Below are 19,460 nucleotides of genomic sequence, written 5' to 3'. Positions count from 1 at the left end.
CTCTAGAGGTGAGCCAGGACTATATTTTCCTCTGCCAGGATTAGTTAGTCCTCCGGCCGGCGCTGGGCGTCTAGGGATAAAAACGTAGGCTACGCTACCCGGCTACTGTTAGTTGTGCGGCAGGTTTAGTTCATGGTCAGTTTAGTTTCCATCCTTCCAAGAGCTAGTACTCATGTTTGCTGGACTATGTTCTCTTGCCATTGAGAACCATAACACAGGTCCTCCCATGTAGTTCTGAGCTGGTTCCTGACAATTTTCAGAATAATCCTTACACCACAAGGCAAGATCTTGCATGGAGCTCCATACCCTGGAAGACTGACCATCATCTTGTGCTTCTTCCATTTTCTAATAATTGTGGCAACAGTTGTCTTCTCACCAAGATGCTTGCCTATGGTCCTGTAGCCCAACCCAGCCTTGTGCAGGTTTACAATTTTGTCCCTGGTGTCCTTAGACAGCTCTTTGATCTTGGTCATGGCAAAGAGGTTTGAGTGCGATTGTCACGGAGTGACTGTCCTGGCGTGACACGACCCAACCGTAGGTCGGTCACCAACAGCACAACAAAACAAGGGAACACAATTACAACGGTGGGCCCTGCGATAGGGAGTGGGGAATGGACACCTCCTGCACTCTCCCAAGGATGTGCCCTGATCTCCCTGACATCCCTATACAAGTTTTTTCAACCTGTGGCCGAGCAGGATACCTAAGCTGTTGTGAATTAGACTTTTTTGGCTCCCTCTTGTGGTCACTAGTGATATGACTCTGGGATTGTCTTTCCTCAGTTTGGCACCCACCTGGGTCGTTAGTCCAGGGGTGTTGCTATATAAACTTCCTGAATTCTCAGTCTGGTGCCTGGCATCGTTGTAATCAGTTCCTTTCTGTTTGCTCCTGTCTGCTGGTCCTGGTTCTTGCAAAATTAAGCTAAGTCCTGCTTCTTGTTTTTTTGGTTATTTGCATTGCTCTTATTTTTTGTCCAGCTTGTACTAAATGTGATTCCTGATTTTGTTGGAAGCTCTAGGGGGCTGGTATTCTCCCCCCGGGCCGTTAGACGGTTCGGGGGTTCTTGAATATCCAGCGTGGAAATTTTGATAGGGTTTTTGCTGACCGTATAAGTCATCTTACTATATTCTGCTATTAGTCAGTGGGCCTCTCTTTGCTAAATACCTAGTTCATTCTTACGTTTGTCTTTTCTTCTTACCTCACCGTTATTATTTGTTGGGGCTTGTATCCAACTTTTGGGGTCTTTTCTCTGGAGGCAAGAAAGGTCTATCTTTTCCCTTCTAGGGTTAGTTAGTTCTCCGGCTGGCGCGAGACGTCTAGAACCAACGTAGGCACGTTCCCCGGCTGCTGCTATTTGTGGTGCTAGGATTAGATATACGGTTAGCCCAGTTACCACTGCCCTATGAGCTGGCTTTTTGTGTTTGCAGACTTGGTATTTACTTTTGAGACCCTCTGCCATTGGGGTCATAACAGTATGCCAGGCCAAAGTTGAATGTTTAATGCATTGCAGAAGTGGGATAATAAGAAAGGAAATTCTGAGTTTTTTTTTTTTTTTTTTCTCTTTCTTCCTCCCCTTTACCTCTGAGTGGCTTGAGCTTGCTGCAGACATGAATGTCCAGACCTTGATTACAAGTGTAGATCAGCTTGCTGCTCGTGTGCAGGGCATACAAGATTTTGTTACCAGTAGTCCAATGTCTGAACCTAAAATACCTATTCCTGAACTGTTCTCTGGAGACCGATTTAAGTTTAGGAATTTCAGGAATAATTGTAAATTGTTTCTATCTCTGAGACCCCGTTCATCTGGAGACTCAGCTCAGCAAGTTAAAATTGTTATCTCTTTCTTACGGGGCGACCCTCAGGATTGGGCCTTCTCGCTAGCGCCAGGAGATCCGGCATTGGCAAATATTGATGCGTTTTTTCTGGCGCTCGGATTGCTTTACGAGGAACCCAATCTTGAAATTCAGGCAGAAAAAGCCTTGCTGGCTATTTCTCAGGGCCAGGATGAAGCTGAAGTGTATTGCCAAAAATTTCGGAAATGGTCTGTGCTTACTCAGTGGAATGAGTGTGCTCTGGCCGCAAATTTCAGAAATGGCCTTTCTGGAGCCATTAAGAATGTGATGGTGGGTTTCTCCATTCCTACAGGTCTGAATGATTCCATGGCGCTGGCTATTCAAATTGACCGGCGTTTGCGGGAGCGCCAAGCCGCTAATCCTCTGGTGGTGTTGTCTGAACAAACACCTGATTTAATGCAATGTGGTAGAATTCAGACTAGAAATGAACGGAAAAATCATAGACGTCAGAATGGGTTGTGTTTTTACTGTGGTGATTCTACACATGTTATATCAGCATGCTCTAAACGCCTAACAAGGGTTGTTAGTCCTGTCGCCATTGGTAATTTGCAACCTAAATTTATTTTGTCTGTGACTTTAATTTGCTCATTGTCCTCCTACCCTGTTATGGCGTTTGTGGATTCAGGTGCTGCCCTGAGTCTTATGGATCTGTCATTTGCCAAGCGCTGTGGTTTTGTTCTTGAGCCGTTGGTAAATCCTATCCCTCTTAGAGGTATTGATGCTACGCCATTGGCGGAAAATAAACCGCAGTTTTGGACACAGGTAACCATGTGCATGACTCCTGAACATCGGGAGGTGATTCGTTTTCTTGTTCTGCATAAAATGCATGATTTGGTCGTTTTGGGTCTGCCATGGTTACAGACCCATAATCCAGTCTTGGATTGGAAGGCAATGTCTGTGTCAAGTTGGGGCTGTCAGGGAATTCATGGTGATTCCCCGCCGGTGTCTATTGCTTCCTCTACTCCTTCGGAAGTTCCTGAGTATTTGTCTGATTATGAGGATGTATTCAGCGAGTCCAGGTCCAGTGCTCTTCCTCCTCATAGGGACTGTGACTGCGCTATAGATTTGATTCCAGGTAGTAAATTTCCTAAGGGAAGATTATTTAATCTGTCTGTACCTGAGCATACCGCAATGCGTTCGTATATCAAGGAATCTCTGGAGAAGGGGCATATCCGTCCATCCTCTTCTCCTCTTGTTGCGGGATTCTTTTTTGTGGCCAAGAAGGACGGATCTTTGAGACCTTGTATTGACTATCGGCTTCTGAATAAAATCACTGTTAAATTTCAGTATCCTTTGCCTCTGTTGTCGGACTTGTTTGCCCGGATTAAAGGTGCCAAGTGGTTCACCAAGATAGATCTTCGTGGTGCGTACAACCTTGTGCGCATTAAGCAAGGAGATGAATGGAAAACGGCATTTAATACGCCCGAAGGTCATTTTGAGTACTTGGTGATGCCTTTTGGGCTCTCTAATGCTCCTTCAGTGTTTCAGTCCTTTATGAATGATATTTTCCGGAAGTATCTGGATAAATTTATGATTGTTTATCTGGATGATATTCTGTTTTTTTCTGATGATTGGGACTCGCATGTAGAGCAGGTCAGGATGGTTTTTCAGGTTTTGCGTGAGAATGCTTTGTTTGTTAAGGGCTCAAAGTGTCTCTTTGGAGTACAGAAGGTTCCCTTTTTGGGTTTTATTTTTTCCCCTTCTGCGGTGGAGATGGACCCAGTCAAGGTCCGAGCTATTCATGATTGGACTCAACCCACGTCAGTTAAGAGTCTTCAGAAGTTCTTGGGTTTTGCTAACTTCTACCGTCGTTTTATCGCTAATTTTTCTAGCGTTGTTAAACCTTTGACGGATATGACCAAGAAAGGTTCTGATGTTGCTAACTGGGCTCCTGCAGCCGTGGAAGCTTTCCAAGAGTTGAAGCGCCGGTTTACTTCGGCGCCTGTTTTGTGCCAGCCTGATGTCTCACTTCCCTTTCAGGTTGAAGTGGATGCTTCTGAGATTGGGGCAGGGGCCGTTTTGTCGCAGAGAGTCCCTGGTTGCTCTGTAATGAGACCATGTGCTTTTTTCTCTAGGAAGTTTTCTCCTGCTGAGCGGAATTATGATGTTGGCAATCGGGAGTTGTTGGCCATGAAGTGGGCATTTGAGGAGTGGCGTCATTGGCTCGAGGGTGCTAAGCATCGTGTGGTGGTCTTGACTGATCACAAAAATCTGATGTATCTCGAGTCTGCTAAACGCCTGAATCCTAGACAGGCCCGTTGGTCATTGTTTTTCTCCCGTTTTGACTTTGTGGTCTCGTATTTACCAGGTTCAAAGAATGTGAAGGCTGATGCTCTTTCAAGGAGCTTTGTGCCTGACTCTCCTGGAGTCGCAGAACCAGTTGGTATTCTTAAAGAGGGAGTTATCTTGTCAGCCATTTCTCCGGATTTGCGACGTGTGTTGCAGAGATTTCAGGCTGGTAGACCTGACTATTGTCCACCTGACAGACTGTTTGTTCCTGATAAGTGGACCAGCAGAGTCATTTCCGAGGTTCATTCCTCGGTGTTGGCAGGGCATCCGGGAATTTTTGGCACCAGAGATTTGGTGGCTAGGTCCTTTTGGTGGCCTTCCTTGTCACGGGATGTGCGGTCATTTGTGCAGTCCTGTGGGACTTGTGCTCGAGCTAAGCCTTGCTGTTCTCGTGCCAGCGGGTTGCTCTTGCCCTTGCCTGTCCCGAAGAGGCCTTGGACACACATTTCCATGGATTTCATTTCAGATCTTCCGGTGTCTCAGGGCATGTCTGTCATCTGGGTGGTATGTGATCGCTTTTCCAAGATGGTCCATTTGGTATCTTTGCCTAAGCTGCCTTCCTCTTCCGATCTGGTTCCTTTGTTCTTTCAGAATGTGGTTCGTTTACACGGCATTCCTGATAATTTTGTGTCTGACAGAGGATCCCAGTTTGTTTCCAGGTTCTGGCGATCCTTTTGTGCTAAGATGGGCATTGATTTGTCGTTTTCGTCTGCCTTTCATCCTCAGACTAATGGACAAATGGAGCGAACTAATCAGACTCTGGAGGCTTATTTGAGGTGTTTTGTTTCTGCAGATCAGGATGATTGGGTGACCTTCTTGCCGTTGGCTGAGTTTGCCCTTAATAATCGGGCTAGTTCCGCTACTTTGGTTTCGCCATTTTTCTGCAACTCTGGTTTCCATCCTCGTTTTTCCTCGGGACATCTGGAGCCTTCTGACTGTCCTGGGGTAGATTCCATGGTGGATAGGTTGCAGCAGATTTGGAATCATGTGGTGGACAACTTGAAGTTGTCACAGAAGAAGGCTCAGCGTTTTGCCAACCGCCGCCGCGGTGTGGGTCCCCGACTTCGTGTTGGGGATTTGGTATAGCTGTCTTCTCGATTTGTTCCTATGAAGGTTTCCTCTCCTAAATTTAAGCCTCGCTTCATCGGTCCTTACAAGATATTGGAAATCCTTAATCCTGTGTCCTTTCGCTTGGATCTTCCGGTGTCGTTTGCCATTCACGTGTTCCATAGGTCTTTGTTGCGGGCGGTACGTTGTACCTGTGGTTCTTTCTGTTGAGCCTCCTGCTCCGGTGTTGGTTGAGGGCGAGTTGGAGTACGTGGTGGAGAAGATCTTGGATTCTCGTCTCTCTAGGCGGAGGCTTCAGTATCTGGTCAAGTGGAAGGGCTATGGTCAGGAGGATAATTCCTGGGTGGTTGCCTCTGATGTGCATGCGGCCGATTTAGTTAGTGCCTTTCACGCTGCTCATCCTGATCGCCCTGGTGGTCTTGGTGAGGGTTCGGTGACCCCTCCTTAAAGGGGGGGTACTGTTGTGAATTAGACTTTTTTGGCTCCCTCTTGTGGTCACTAGTGATATGACTCTGGGATTGTCTTTCCTCAGTTTGGCACCCACCTGGGTCGTTAGTCCAGGGGTGTTGCTATATAAACTTCCTGAATTCTCAGTCTGGAGCCTGGCATCGTTGTAATCAGTTCCTTTCTGTTTGCTCCTGTCTGCTGGTCCTGGTTCTTGCAAAATTAAGCTAAGTCCTGCTTCTTGGTTTTTTGGTTATTTGCATTGCTCTTATTTTTTGTCCAGCTTGTACTAAATGTGATTCCTGATTTTGTTGGAAGCTCTAGGGGGCTGGTATTCTCCCCCCAGGCCGTTAGACGGTTTGGGGGTTCTTGAATATCCAGCGTGGAAATTTTGATAGGGTTTTTGCTGACCGTATAACTCATCTTACTATATTCTGCTATTAGTCAGTGGGCCTCTCTTTGCTAAATACCTAGTTCATTCTTACGTTTGTCTTTTCTTCTTACCTCACCGTTATTATTTGTTGGGGGCTTGTATCCAACTTTTGGGGTCTTTTCTCTGGAGGCAAGAAAGGTCTATCTTTTCCCTTCTAGGGTTAGTTAGTTCTCCGGCTGGCACGAGACGTCTACCAACGTAGGCACGTTCCCCGGCTGCTGCTATTTGTGGTGCTAGGATTAGATATACGGTTAGCCCAGTTACCACTGCCCTATGAGCTGGCTTTTTGTGTTTGCAGACTTGGTATTTACTTTTGAGACCCTCTGCCATTGGGGTCATAACACTAAGCCCTCTCTTGCCCTGCACCTATCCCTAAGTAGAGAAATGGCAGGTGAGAGTACTGGTCCTACCACTCCACTGATACAACACGGGAAGTTACAGACAACAAAGGGACAAATAAACAATACCACACTTGGCTTTCTCTGCTGCATTGCACCGCACAGCAGAGTAAGGCACCAGATATGAGAATTCAGCTGAAGAACCACAGCACTCAGCAAGCTCTTTCTCCAGCCAGGTTGGTCTCCAAAAAGACCTGTATAACCAACAGTCATCTGATGCATTAGGTGACCTTTTGAAGGATGGTGGGAGTAGTCACCACCTGCATTAGCAGACTAGACAGCAATGTAATTACACCAGCGGCCACTGGGGGGAACTGCATTAACCCCAGATGACCTGAAAGGAAAAATGTTTTAATCTGAGGGAAACCAGATCTGCCACAGATCCAAACATGGATCGTGACAGTGATTGAGTGAGTGGACTGGTGTCTTTTATACAGGTAACAAGTTCAAACAGGTGCAATTAATACAGGTAATGAGTGCAGAGTAGGAGTGCTTCTTAAAGAAAAATTAACAGGTTATTATCCAGAGTTCTTGTTGGTTGTTAGGTGATCAAATACTTATTTCATGCAATAAAATGCAATTTAATTATTTAAAAATTATACAATGTGATTTTTCAGCTTTTATTTTTAGATTCTGTCTCTCACAGTTGAAGTGTATCTACGATAAAAATTACAGACCTCTCCATTCTTTGTAGGTGGGAAAACTTGCAAAATTGGCAGTGTATCAAATACTTATTTTCCCCACTATATAAGGGCAGCTTTAGAAGAGTGGGCAGCTTTCCTATCTGAGAAAATAAAGAACCTCATTCACAACTACCACAAAAGACTTCAAGCTGTCATTGATGCTAGAGGGGGCAATACACAGTATTAAGAAATGGGGTATGTGAACTTTTGAACAGGGTCATTTGGATGTTTTGGGTTGTCATTATGATTTAAAAAGAGAAAACACAGTAGTTTGACAATAAATGGCTTCACACAACCACTAACCATGAGAGGAGAATAAGTTTTGGTGTTATCATTCATATTCTCTGAAAAAAAAGCCAAGAAAGCAAAAATTCTGCCGGGGCATGTGAACTGTAAATAGTATGTGTCAATGATTAACAAAATAAATTACTTTAAATGCCTTTTATTGAAACTTCTGGCTGAAACTGAATTGTTGGGATGATGATATGAAGGCAGCGGTTTTCACCTTTCATTCTGAAAGATGGCTGACATAAAGCTTCCACAAACAATCCAACAATATTACTGTAACGATAAGCTGTGGGGTCATTCATTAAGGTGCTTATGCAAAAAATTTGGTGTAAACACTGTAATAAGTTGCAATATTTTTGTCCAAAAAACTGTTGACAAAAATATTGAGATTTTTGGCGTTTATACGGCAGTCCAGGGCAGCTATGCGAACGAATAGGAGCACAGAAGGCGGGAAGGGCCATGCTCACTCCCACCCATGAAAATTATCGTAAGTTGCACTACTAAAGTGGCATAACTTCAGAACTGTATGCATCGCCCCCAGCTGGCGTACATTTCTGGTGACCACACATATTGGGTATCAGGCGCACCCGATTCATTAACTAGCACACATCACTTAATGAATCAGGTCTGAGTTCTACAGCAAGTGCTTCATTTAGAAATACTGGCGTGCGCTACACCACTCTTCATGAATCGGCCGCTATGTTTGTTACTATTACTATGCACTACTATGGCAGGAATTATTTAATTATCTACACACGATGGTTCGTAAAATCACTTTTACTAGTCCATAGCCTATAATTGTAAGCTACAAATGTAACTGTTATTCCCATGACAGAAAGTGACAGCATGTCTATATTGGCGCTATTCTTCTGACTAAGCACCAGATCAGGAGCTAGGTGGTACTAATAAAGTGTGGACATTTTAGCAGGTGACAGTGGGATCCATGTTTCTCAGTTGGAAGTTTATTTTAGACTTGGGACTTTGTTTCATTCTTCTTTGATATACATCTAGCCAAAGTATTGGCCTTTGGGCTTGGACAGATGTAAAACATAGATGAACCAATAGCTTAACAGCTGCCCAGTTGGTAAATATATGTAAATAGGCGACTCCTAAAGTAGAAGAGATGTCCGGGTCGTCTAGGATAAAACAGCGGTGTATGAAAATACTTTGCATATATGGAATAAAGTAAAAGTTCTATTATGTGAAAAAAAGCAGGGAATTAGCATACATAACTAAAACTTGTATTTTTCATTTGGTTCTTGCCTATAAAACTGAAAATCTGCATAATGGTTTGTCTTATCTCACCAACTGTTATGTACCTCAATCAAGGTTATTGTATTGCAGCAGCAGTCGTACAGCTTCCCAACCCTTTTTCATAAAGTCCAACAGCTTATTTGTCATAATTCCTGCTTTTTGTGCCATTTCCCAGTCCCAGATGCATCATGCTGTTTTCAGGATGATATCTTTTACTTCATTCCACAGTTCATTTCATCTATTTTTCCTTCTGGTATGTTAATAGCATTTCTAACCCGTTGTTAACTTACACCCTGTAGCTGTCACTGATTTTTTTCTATGGTTATGTCTCGCAATATAAAAATTGTTTTCTATTTTGTAATTTTCTCGAGTATAGATTCTCGGACATAGCAAATTAATGGTCATCACCATTGTCCTCCCACAAATATGTGAAGCTGGATGTCCAAACACCGGAAAATAGCATGTTGCCGTGTAAGTTGTGTATCAGTATTTTATGTTTCATTTTCAGGGTATTTAACTCTTTATATGCCCTACTCTGGAATAGAGGGAAAGAAGAGAGTTGTCTATTTAAAACATTTGTCTAAGATATAGTTATTATTTCTTGGTTTTGCAAGATCTGTCATTCACATAAAATATTTTCTACTTACTTTCAATGCAAAAATTATAGCTCCTTAAAAACATCATGCAGTTCAAATAAATATGTAGACGAAGCATTTCTGATTTTTGTTTCATAGAGGATTCTGATTCCTCTGCATATAGTTACATAATAAAACTCTGTCTGCCTGCAGCCACCACTAGTGGGAGATCACAGCAAGAACTTACTATATATATTAAAGGGAATCTGTCATCAGATGTTTGCTGCCCCAATTGAGAACAGCATGATGTACTAGCAGAAATCCTGATTCCAGCAATGTATCACTTACTGGGCTGTATGCTGTCATTTTGATAAAATCACTGTTTTCTCTGCTGCCTATTTACCAAGTCTCTGAAAGCTGAGCTTCACATAACCCCACCCACACCACTGATTGGCAGATTTCTCTGTGCACTTTGTCCCAGTCCTCTAGTGATTTTTTCAAAAAGTACAGCAAGCAGCACAATAAGGGACACATACCTGGGATCAGGGCCTCTGTCTCTACATCATTCTGCTATCAGATTAAGTAGCAAAAACTTGTTGATAGATTCCCTTTAAACTCATATACAAACAGAAGACATTTCTTGCAGCATTGGTAGACAGGACGAAATATGTTATTTTACTATGCCTGACTACTGTATTTAATAATGGATATAATAATTTTGTACCTAAAAGGTACATATATTATTGGCGTAGATTCTCTTCAATGTGAACTTTACCAATGTAAGGAGGTGGCAAGAACCTCACGTGCCTTCCTGCATACCAGACACATGTAGCCCGTGTGGCACCTGAATGGTTCCGTTATGTTTAATTGAGTTAATGTGCCATGTCTCATATGTACTGTGTAATGTGAAATGTTTTATATCTGTCATTTCAATGTATATTGCCATTGCACTGTATTAGACATGATTAGTGCAGGCATATAGAGAGTTAATGAAAGGGGCTGGGTTAGCAGCCTCAAAGAAGCAGGAAGCCCTGCTTCCAGCAGCAGAGCCCAGCTTAGCTTGGCTGTGGCAAGTTGTGCTCCAGAATCTGGAGTCAAGGACTCCCCTGGAGGGGAGAGAAAGTGCTGCCCCTGGACCCATGGGCAGTGAAGTGGGTACAGGACTATGTATGGGCCCCGCCGAACTTTAAGCCTCCAGATTCCGGCATATGTGTGTCCCTGTCCGGGACCGAAGAAGCTCTCTCTGGGGCATGAGTGTGTCCCCGTCCGGGACAGAAGGGACCCCCAGCTGGGGAGAATATTTGCTGCCAGGACTGTCAGGCACCAAGACTGGGAGAGTGCTTAGCCGAAGGGACTATAAGCATCCAGATACCGGCCACTGAAGCATCTCCACTGCTACAGCTGCTGACACTGCAGTGACTAGCAATAGGGACAGAGCAGGAACTTTTATTGGATTTACTGGCTACTACTACTAGCTCGTTTGTTCACAAATAAATAAAAGTTGCCCCTGTTGGATCATAACTGTGCTTCGGGATCATGATTGCCTGAACTGCAGTGACCCAGGAGAAGAGATAAATCCCTTGGGGTTGCATCCGTCCTATTATTTGATGTACAAGGTCCCTGGGTGTATACTGATTGTGGCTTTGTTGACTCGGCTGGGACTACTGCCTCCGGCCACCTTGTTACAGGATCCAACCTCACCAGCTCTGCAACCTAAAGACTGATGGAAGAAATGCCTGAGATGTGATTCTTGCCCGCCATGATGGAATTAAAGATGGCAGTTGACAGAGACTTTGAGCCTGAGATTTGTGACTTGTTGCCTGCCATGAAGGAATTAAAGATAGCGACTGACAGAGATTTCAAGATGGCGCCGACCGCTACCCATAAGATGGTGGCTGTTGGCGCGAAAATGAGAGATGGTGCCGCCTTACGTGGGCATCATGGAAAAGATTTGGTGCCAAAAATCAGGTAGTTGTGCCCCCCTGTGAAGAAGGCCCACCCTAAATCGGTGCGGGCTAGGAAGAAGTTCTCACCAGTACAGCAGAACCAAAGGAAACAGGTGAAACAACCAAGTGTGGTCCCGCCCATGAACGGGTGGAGGCCAGACCAAAAAGATGGCATGACAGGAAGAGAGACGCCATTGACGAGTGAGTTACCTGTTCGTGTGCAGCAGACGGCGAGGAAGATCGTCGTGAGCCGGAGCGCCACGTATGCAGAGGACCCTGAGCCAGAAGGAGCAGTTGAGAAAGCAGAAGCTATGGAAAGAAGGACTTTCGTGGCCTTGATCCTGAGTTTGTGCGGCTGCAGTGGAGGACCAGTATGCAGTGGCAGTAAAGTGCTCTCCAGCATCGAGGAGAGACAGGTGTGGGAAGCGCGGTGTTATGTGCGGCCACCTGCAATGGTCGCTACCCCTGCAGTAAGCCAGAGGGAAGAGGCGACCTCAAAGAAATTGGTGCCCACAGTCAGGTGACAAGTTTGCAGAGCCGGCCACTGCTGGAGGAAAGAAACCGGAAGCTCTGGAGACCCTGAACTCACCGCTAAGGAGTGTGAGAAGCAGAAGGAACAGCCGGAATCCTCTTTCAGTGAATGTTTGGGCCCCATGTACATAGTGGTGCAGAGCCCAAATGCAGCCCATTAGGCTGCTCAGATGTCAGGCATCAAATGATGTGGTCCTGTTCCAAAAAGAAAATTTTTGTGTTGTGCCGGTTGCACCTGTGAAAAGTACCAGGCACTGTTCCGCATTCCTGAGAGGGCAGGGAGCCCTGTATGGCACTAAAGGACTGAGGCGTCAGGAGTGGCCATCACGGTCACCAAGTAAGGACTGTGCTCATTTGTTTTTCCCCCTCCTCCAATTTTGTTTGTGCACAAATTTTGCTGCTAAGCCCGTGGTCTGGTTAAAGGGGGGAGGGGGAGAGCTTGATCAGGAGGACCCGAGGAGTGAGCCAGGTCAGGACTGAATGGACTGCTGAGTTGGCCACCGGGCCATTTATTGTAAGTAACTTCCTGTGTTTGGCTACTCGGAGCAGGAAAGCACTGGCCCGTAGGCCTTATCTGTTGTTGTTTGACACTGTATGTGTCCAGGTCCCAGGAACCAGGGTACTGGGGTCAGGTGGACCCACATTGAAAGAACTGAACTCTGATGTGCCAGGGCTCTAACCGAGTAGTGCCGGGGTCACGGTTGACCCCCCAGAAGTGTTATATTGAGACTGTATTAACCTTACTTATGTTTTATATGCAGTTTTGAGTTTTCAGGTGCTGCCATGGTGGAGGATGACCATATTTCAAGGAGGGAGGAGTGTAAGGAGCTGGCAAGAACCTCACGTGCCTTCCTGCATACCAGGAACATGTAGCTCGTGCAGCACCTGAATGGTTCCCTTATATTTAATTGGGTTAATGTGCCATGTCTCATAGGTACCGTGTAATGTGAAATGATTTATATCTATCATGTCAATATATATTGCCATTGCACCGTATTAGACATGATTAATGCAGGGATAGAGAGAGTTGATGAAAGGGGCTGGGTTAACAGCCTCAAAGAAGCAGGAAGCTTGGCTGTGGCAAGTTGTGCTCCAGCGTCTGGAGCCAAGGACTCCAATGTTGGGGAGAGAAAGTCCTGCCCATGGACCCATGGGCAGTGAAGTGGGCACAGGACTATGTAGGTGTCCTGCCGAAGGGACTTTAAGTGTCCAGATTCTGGCATATGTGCATCCCTGTCCGGGGCATGAGTGTGTCCCCGTCCAAGATTAGAAGGGACTCCCAGCTGGGGAGAATGTTTGCTGCTAGGACTGTCAGGCACCGAGACTGGGTGAGTGCTCAGCCAAAGGGACTATAAGCATCCAGATACCGGTTACTGAAGCATCTCCACTACTACTGCTGCTGACACTGCAGTGACTAGCAATAGGGACAGAGCAGGAACTTTTATTGGATTTACTGCAACTACCCTTTTCTACCTCGTTTGATCACAAATAAATAAAAGTTATCCCTGTTGGATAATAACTGTGCTTCTGGATCCTGATTGCTTGAATTGCAGTGACCGAGGTAAATCCCCTGGGGTTGCATCCGTCCTGTTTATTTCATGTACAAGGTCCTGGGGTGTATACTGACTGTGGCTTAGTTGACTCTGCTGAGACTACCGCCCCGGGCCACCTTGTTACACCAACATATCATTGCAATATTGATGTCAAGAATGTGAGGTCGCACCTATCTTCTCGGGGCCATTAGCTCTGAGGATTGTTGATCTTACTGTTCATAGAAATACACTGATGACGTGTTTTGATGTGTGTGAATCTTATGTTAGCATTTTATATTGATTAATTACTTATAGAACACAAGTGATCATTTCAAAATGGAAGAAGTCTAATGATATTACAATTTCTGGCAAATGGAGCTTTTATTCCTATTATAGAATAGCAAAGTATAGTTTAAAGTATATGTCATAGGTGGATGACCAAATGCCTTTTTAGGAGCAATAATACTTGCAAGCTTGTGTTCAGAATCTATGAAGCAGTGAGGGTTATAGTGCTGGATGGGAGATATGTTCCTTCCAGCAAGTGCCTTGCACACTGGTAAAAAGCAGGGAAGGAAGGCAAGACCTGGCCTGGACCTTCTCTGCTATTCTGAGTTTTTGGGGCAATGTCTGGTTGCACAGCTGCAGGTCTTAGCACAGCATAAATCGACGGCCAGAACGCCTCAGTGTGTGTTGGTGGGTGGGAAAGAGCTGAATGTTGTTTTATGGCAACATCAGACCTGAACGGACTGGCACGTATGTGCCCTATCCTACACTGTTTAAACAAGCTGGACTTTTGCTTTGTCTGATGTAAGGTTGCGTTTTTTTCCTGTGTGAATAAAACACTGAGCTTGGACTGAAAACCCGTGTGCCTCTTTACTGTGCCATTGCTTACCAGAGTGAATCCTTGCACTTGGTGGCTTGAAGAGGGCACATGCATTAAGGCTGACCCTAAAACTAGACATTTGTGCTTCTGGCCGACTGCCAATGTATCTCCTGGCTAATAGAACTGTCGCAAACCCAGAAGGGAGTCGCTGAAACAGCATACATCCAGCTGCTCATACGGCACTCAATAGAACTGCAGGCAGCAGGAACTCCAAGGCATTCATGTGGCATTCCCAGAAATGGAATCCTCAGATGACATCGAGTTGAGACCTACTGGGACTTGTTTGGGAGAGTGGCCAAGAGAAAGGGTCTACCCCGGGATCAATGGGCATAAATCATTTGGTCCGTTTCTGGTGTCAGGACTAGTGATGAGCGAACGTGGTTGGATAACGTCTTATCCGAGCATGCTCGGGTGTTATGAGAGCATCTGGGAGTGCTCGTATATTATGTTCGAGTCCCTGTGGCTACATGGTTTGTGGCTGCTAGATAACCTGAACACATGTGGGGATTGCCTGTTAGAGAATTGCCTGCCAGAGCTAATCCCCATAAAACATTTAACCCCTTAGTGACATAGACAATTTTGTACTTAATGACAAAGCCAAATTTTTACACTTCTGACCACTGTCACTTTGTGAGGTTATAGCTATTACAGGACCATAGTGATCCCTCCATGTGCTGATAAACTTCCTGCAGAGCTGCTCTCTCTTTTCTACATTGAGATCTGTCATCTCAAACGGAGTCAAGAAAATGTCACTTGGAGTGACTTAAACGAGCCTCGTGGCGAATGTGAATGTACATCTCCACTTATTGTCTAATAATCATTCCCATCATGTCCATTACTTGAAGAATTGGCATAAATGCCTCGTTAAAGATATATACGGTAATTATTACTAAAAATGTAGATATTTTCACAATCTTTGCACCCAAATTAAGATGTTTCGGAGCAAAAGTTCAAATAAATGAGTTGAGCGATTCGTTATTTTATTTCTACTCCAATACAACATTCCAGCAAATCATCATCCTATTAGATCTCTGATAAATATATGAGGTGATTACTAAAGGTCATAATATTAACCCTTTCACCCTGAAGCCTGTTTCACCTTCCTGACCAGGCCAAATTTTACAATTCTGACCAGTGTCACGTTATGTGGTAATAACTCTGGAACGCTTTAACGGATCCCACTGATTCTGAGAAAGTTTTTTCATGACATATGAAAACGTATAACATATAACAACTTCATGTTAGTGGTAAAATTTCTTCAATATGGCTTGCGCTTATTTGTGAAAATTTTTTTTGCAAAAATTGTGAAAATATTGCAGTTTTAAAACTCTTAATTTTTGTGCCCTTAAATCAGAGAGTCATATCGCATAAAATAGTTAATAAATAACATTTCCCACATGTCTACTCTACATCAGCACAATTTTGGAAACATCATTTTTTTTTTGTTAGGATGTTATAAGGGTTAAAAATTGACCAGCAATTTCTAATTTTTCCAACAAAATTTACAAAACCATTTTTTTTAGGGACCACCTCACATTTGAAGTGAGTTTGCGGGGGGGGGGTCAATATGACAGAAAATACCTCAAAGTGACACCATTCTTAAAACTGCACCCCTCAAGGTGCACAAAACCACATTCAAGAAGTTTATTAACCCTTCAGGTGCTTGACAAGAACTAAAGCAATGTGGAAGGAAAAAATGAACATTTTACTTTTTTCACAAAAAATTTACTTTGAAACTAATTTTTTTATTTCCACTAGAGTATCAGGGGAAAGTGGACCATAAAATTTGTTGTGCAAATTGTTTCTCCTGAGTATGCCGATACCCCGTATGTGGGGGAAAGCTACTGTTTGGGCGCATGGCAGGGCTCAGAAGGGAGGCAGCACCGTTTTACTTTTTGAACGCAAAATTGTCTGGAATCAATGGCGGGCGCCATGTCGCGTTTAGAGACCCCTTGATGTACCTCAACAGTAGAAACCCCTCAATTTTAACTCTAACCCTAACACAGCCCTAATCCCAACTCTAACTATAACCCGAACCACAACCCTAACTCCAACAACACCCTATCCCCAACACCACAACCCTAACCCCAACCCTAGCCCCAACCCTTACCCTAGCCCAACCATAACCCTAGCTCTTAATTTACCCCCAACTATAACCCTATCCCAACCCTAACTGTAGCCCAACCCTAATCCTAGCCCCAATCTATCCCTAGCCTAGCTCTAACCCAATCAATTATCCTAGTCCCCAACTCTATCCGTAGCTCTAACCGCAACCATAACCCTAACCCTAGCTCCAACCCTAACCATAATGGAAAAATAGAAAAAAATTAAAATGTTATTTATATTTTTTACCTAACTAAGGGAGTGAAAAAGGTGGATTTGATTTACTATTTTTTATTTTGATCACTGTGACAGACTCTATCACAGTGATCAAAATGAACCCATAGGGAAAATCTCCTATTGATTCCCTTTGCTGGTCGGCAGATCTCGGCGGCCGCACTGCGCATGTGCCTGCCATTTTCTTCCTGGATGAAAACATCGAGGGCCAGGGGACACAGCTGGAGGGACCAGGGGATGTCGGAGGTGCCGGAGGTACCGGGAGTGCTTAAGGGCCATATTTTTCTCTCCTCTGATGTGCTAGATCTTATCAGAGGAGAGAGAAATAAATGGGAAATCTGACTTTTTATTTTTTTGCGGTCGCTGTTCAGTGAATAACGGCAATCACAGCACTGGGGACGGTAAAAGCTGACCTGAATCATGTTCTCTAGGGTCTCTGCTACACTTGGTAGCTGTGACCTCAGAGATTTTCCAATGCTGGGGGGCTCTATAACCTTATTTCTCAGCACCATTAAAAAGTGGCACTGAGAATTAAGTACCCTTAACTGCCGCTGATGAAAGGCGTATTGGCGGTTGTTAAGGGGTTAAGTGAACCTGTTATCAATTTTGACCCCCTCCAAATAGTGTTTAGGCAGCATTAGGGGTTTCCTTTAAAGGAAACATGTCAGTAGGTTTTTGTATGCCAAAATAATAAGACACTTTAAGGGAAATCTGTCAGTAGGATCAACCCTCTTAACACTAGAAGTCCCAGAAATTTTGAGCTCCCCCCTGAAGTCCTGAAAGAGGGTCAAATGACCCTTAAGGTACCGTCACACTAAGCAACGTCGCCAGCGATCTGTGACGTTGCAGCGTCCTAGGGAGCGAGATCGCTGTATTTGACACGCAGCAGCGATCAGAATCCCGCTGTGAAATTGCTGGTCGCTGCTAGAAGGTCTGCACATTATTTGGTCGCTAGGTCGCCGTGTATCGCCGTGTTTGACGGCAAAAGCAACCATACCAGCGATATTTTACACTGGTAACCAGGGTAAACATCGGGTTACTAAGCGCAGGGCCGCGCTTAGTAACCCGATGTTTACCCTGGTTACCAGCGTAAAATGTAAAAAAAAACAAACAGTACATACTCACATGCTTCCCCCGGCGTCCGCTTCCCACACTGACTGAGCGCCGCAAATTGAAAGTGAAAGCACAGCACAGCGGTGACGTCACCGCTGTGCCCTGCTACTGCCGGCGCTCAGTCATTACAGGAAGCGGACGCCGGGGGACGCATGTAAGTATGTACTTACATTTTACGCTGGTAACCAGGGTAAACATCGGGTTACTAAGCGCGGCCCTGCGCTTAGCAACCCGATGTTTACCCTGGTTACCCGGGGACCTCGGCATCGTTGGTCGCTGGAGAGCGGTCTGTGTGACAGCTCTCCAGCGACCACACAGCGACGCTGCAGCGATCGGCATTGCTGTCGCTATCGCTGCAGCGTCGCTTAGTGTGACGGTACCCTTAGTCCAAACTGACAACTCTGATGGCTCCAATTAGCATCCTTTCATTTGTAAATGTGGCCATTGCCTGAGGAATCTGCAGGGGACAATTGTGTTGATCCACCTCAACAAAGGTCTTGTAAGAAAGTGTAAACAAAAGAATGTAAGCTGCTCCTGAGTGTGTCTGCCCACCCCCCAGCTGCATTGTTGTGCAGGGGATATGCATAAGGTTGCTAACACCTTAGCAAATTTGCATGCAGCCTTTTGTGCTGTGGGGGATAAATAGGTGACTGCTTCACCTATTTTGTTCACAAGAAACAAAATGCAGAGAAGGCACACCATTCAACAGGCATTGGAACTGATCCTGAGCAACACCAACCCTTCTGACTCAGATGGAGAAGACATAGTCCTTCAACCGGATTTGGACTCTGAGCTGTCTTCAGGTTAGATTTTTCAAATTACCTATTTTTATTTCCTGACTATCTTTTTTAGGCTAGGATCACATTTGAGAGAATTTCAGTTCCCTGCGAATTCAGCAGGGAACTTAGAAATTTTCTCAGCCTCCGCATGTTCCCCGCATGTGGGAGAGCGGGGATCACGGTCCCTAGCAACCCGCTGTGTTTACTGGTTACTAGCTACACAGCGGGCTGCGGGGAGTGTGATTCACACCCCCGCATCCCCCCTCCCCAGGGATTGCATCTTGAAAAGTTCTCTGTGCGGGGGGGATGCGGGGGTGCGAATCGCACTCCCCGCAGCCCGCTGTGTAGTTGGTATCCAGTAAACACAGCGGGTTGCTAGGGACCGCGTTCCCCGCTCTCCCGCATGCGGGGAACATGCGGAGGCTGAGAAAATTTCTAAGTTCCCTGCTGGATTCGCAGGGAACTGAAATTCTCTCAAATTTGAACCTAGCCTTTAGAACCAAAACAAAATATTAATTTGAAATTATTTATCTTGCAGATGAGGAGACTCCTCCTCTACCAAAACAGATAGCTTGGTTGGCGAGTGAGCCGACAGAGACCGCAAAAGATGGCACAATGTGGCGTGAAGTACAAGTGGGGAAACGTCTCCATTTCACCCCAATAGAACCGTACCCTACAGATGGAGAGCCCAGTGCTAAGGCCAGACGAAGTGTCCGGAGTCGCCTTCAGAGCTTCCTCTGTTTTATCACTCTTGACATGCTTCATAGCATTCAAGAATGGACTACTCAACATGCATATCACACGGAGCAGGTGGATTGGTTCATGGGTCTCCCGGAACTAATGGCATTTATTTCAGTCATTATCTTGCGGGGGTGACCAAGGTTCCATCACTATGTGACAGCTGGTCAGCAAACCTGGCAAACCCAAGGATCATTGCAACTATGACCCGAAACCGCTTCCAAGACATCATGCAACACCTACGCTTTGATGACATGTTCACACGCAGTGAGCGAGTGGAGACCGATAAGTTTGCTGCAATCTCCGATGTGTGGAGATCGTT

This window comes from Ranitomeya variabilis, chromosome 6 (genome assembly GCF_051348905.1).
Source record: "Ranitomeya variabilis isolate aRanVar5 chromosome 6, aRanVar5.hap1, whole genome shotgun sequence".
Classification (NCBI taxonomy): domain Eukaryota; kingdom Metazoa; phylum Chordata; class Amphibia; order Anura; family Dendrobatidae; genus Ranitomeya; species Ranitomeya variabilis.
The sequence above is the reverse complement of the archived record's forward strand: the minus strand, read 5'-3'. Positions refer to the sequence as shown.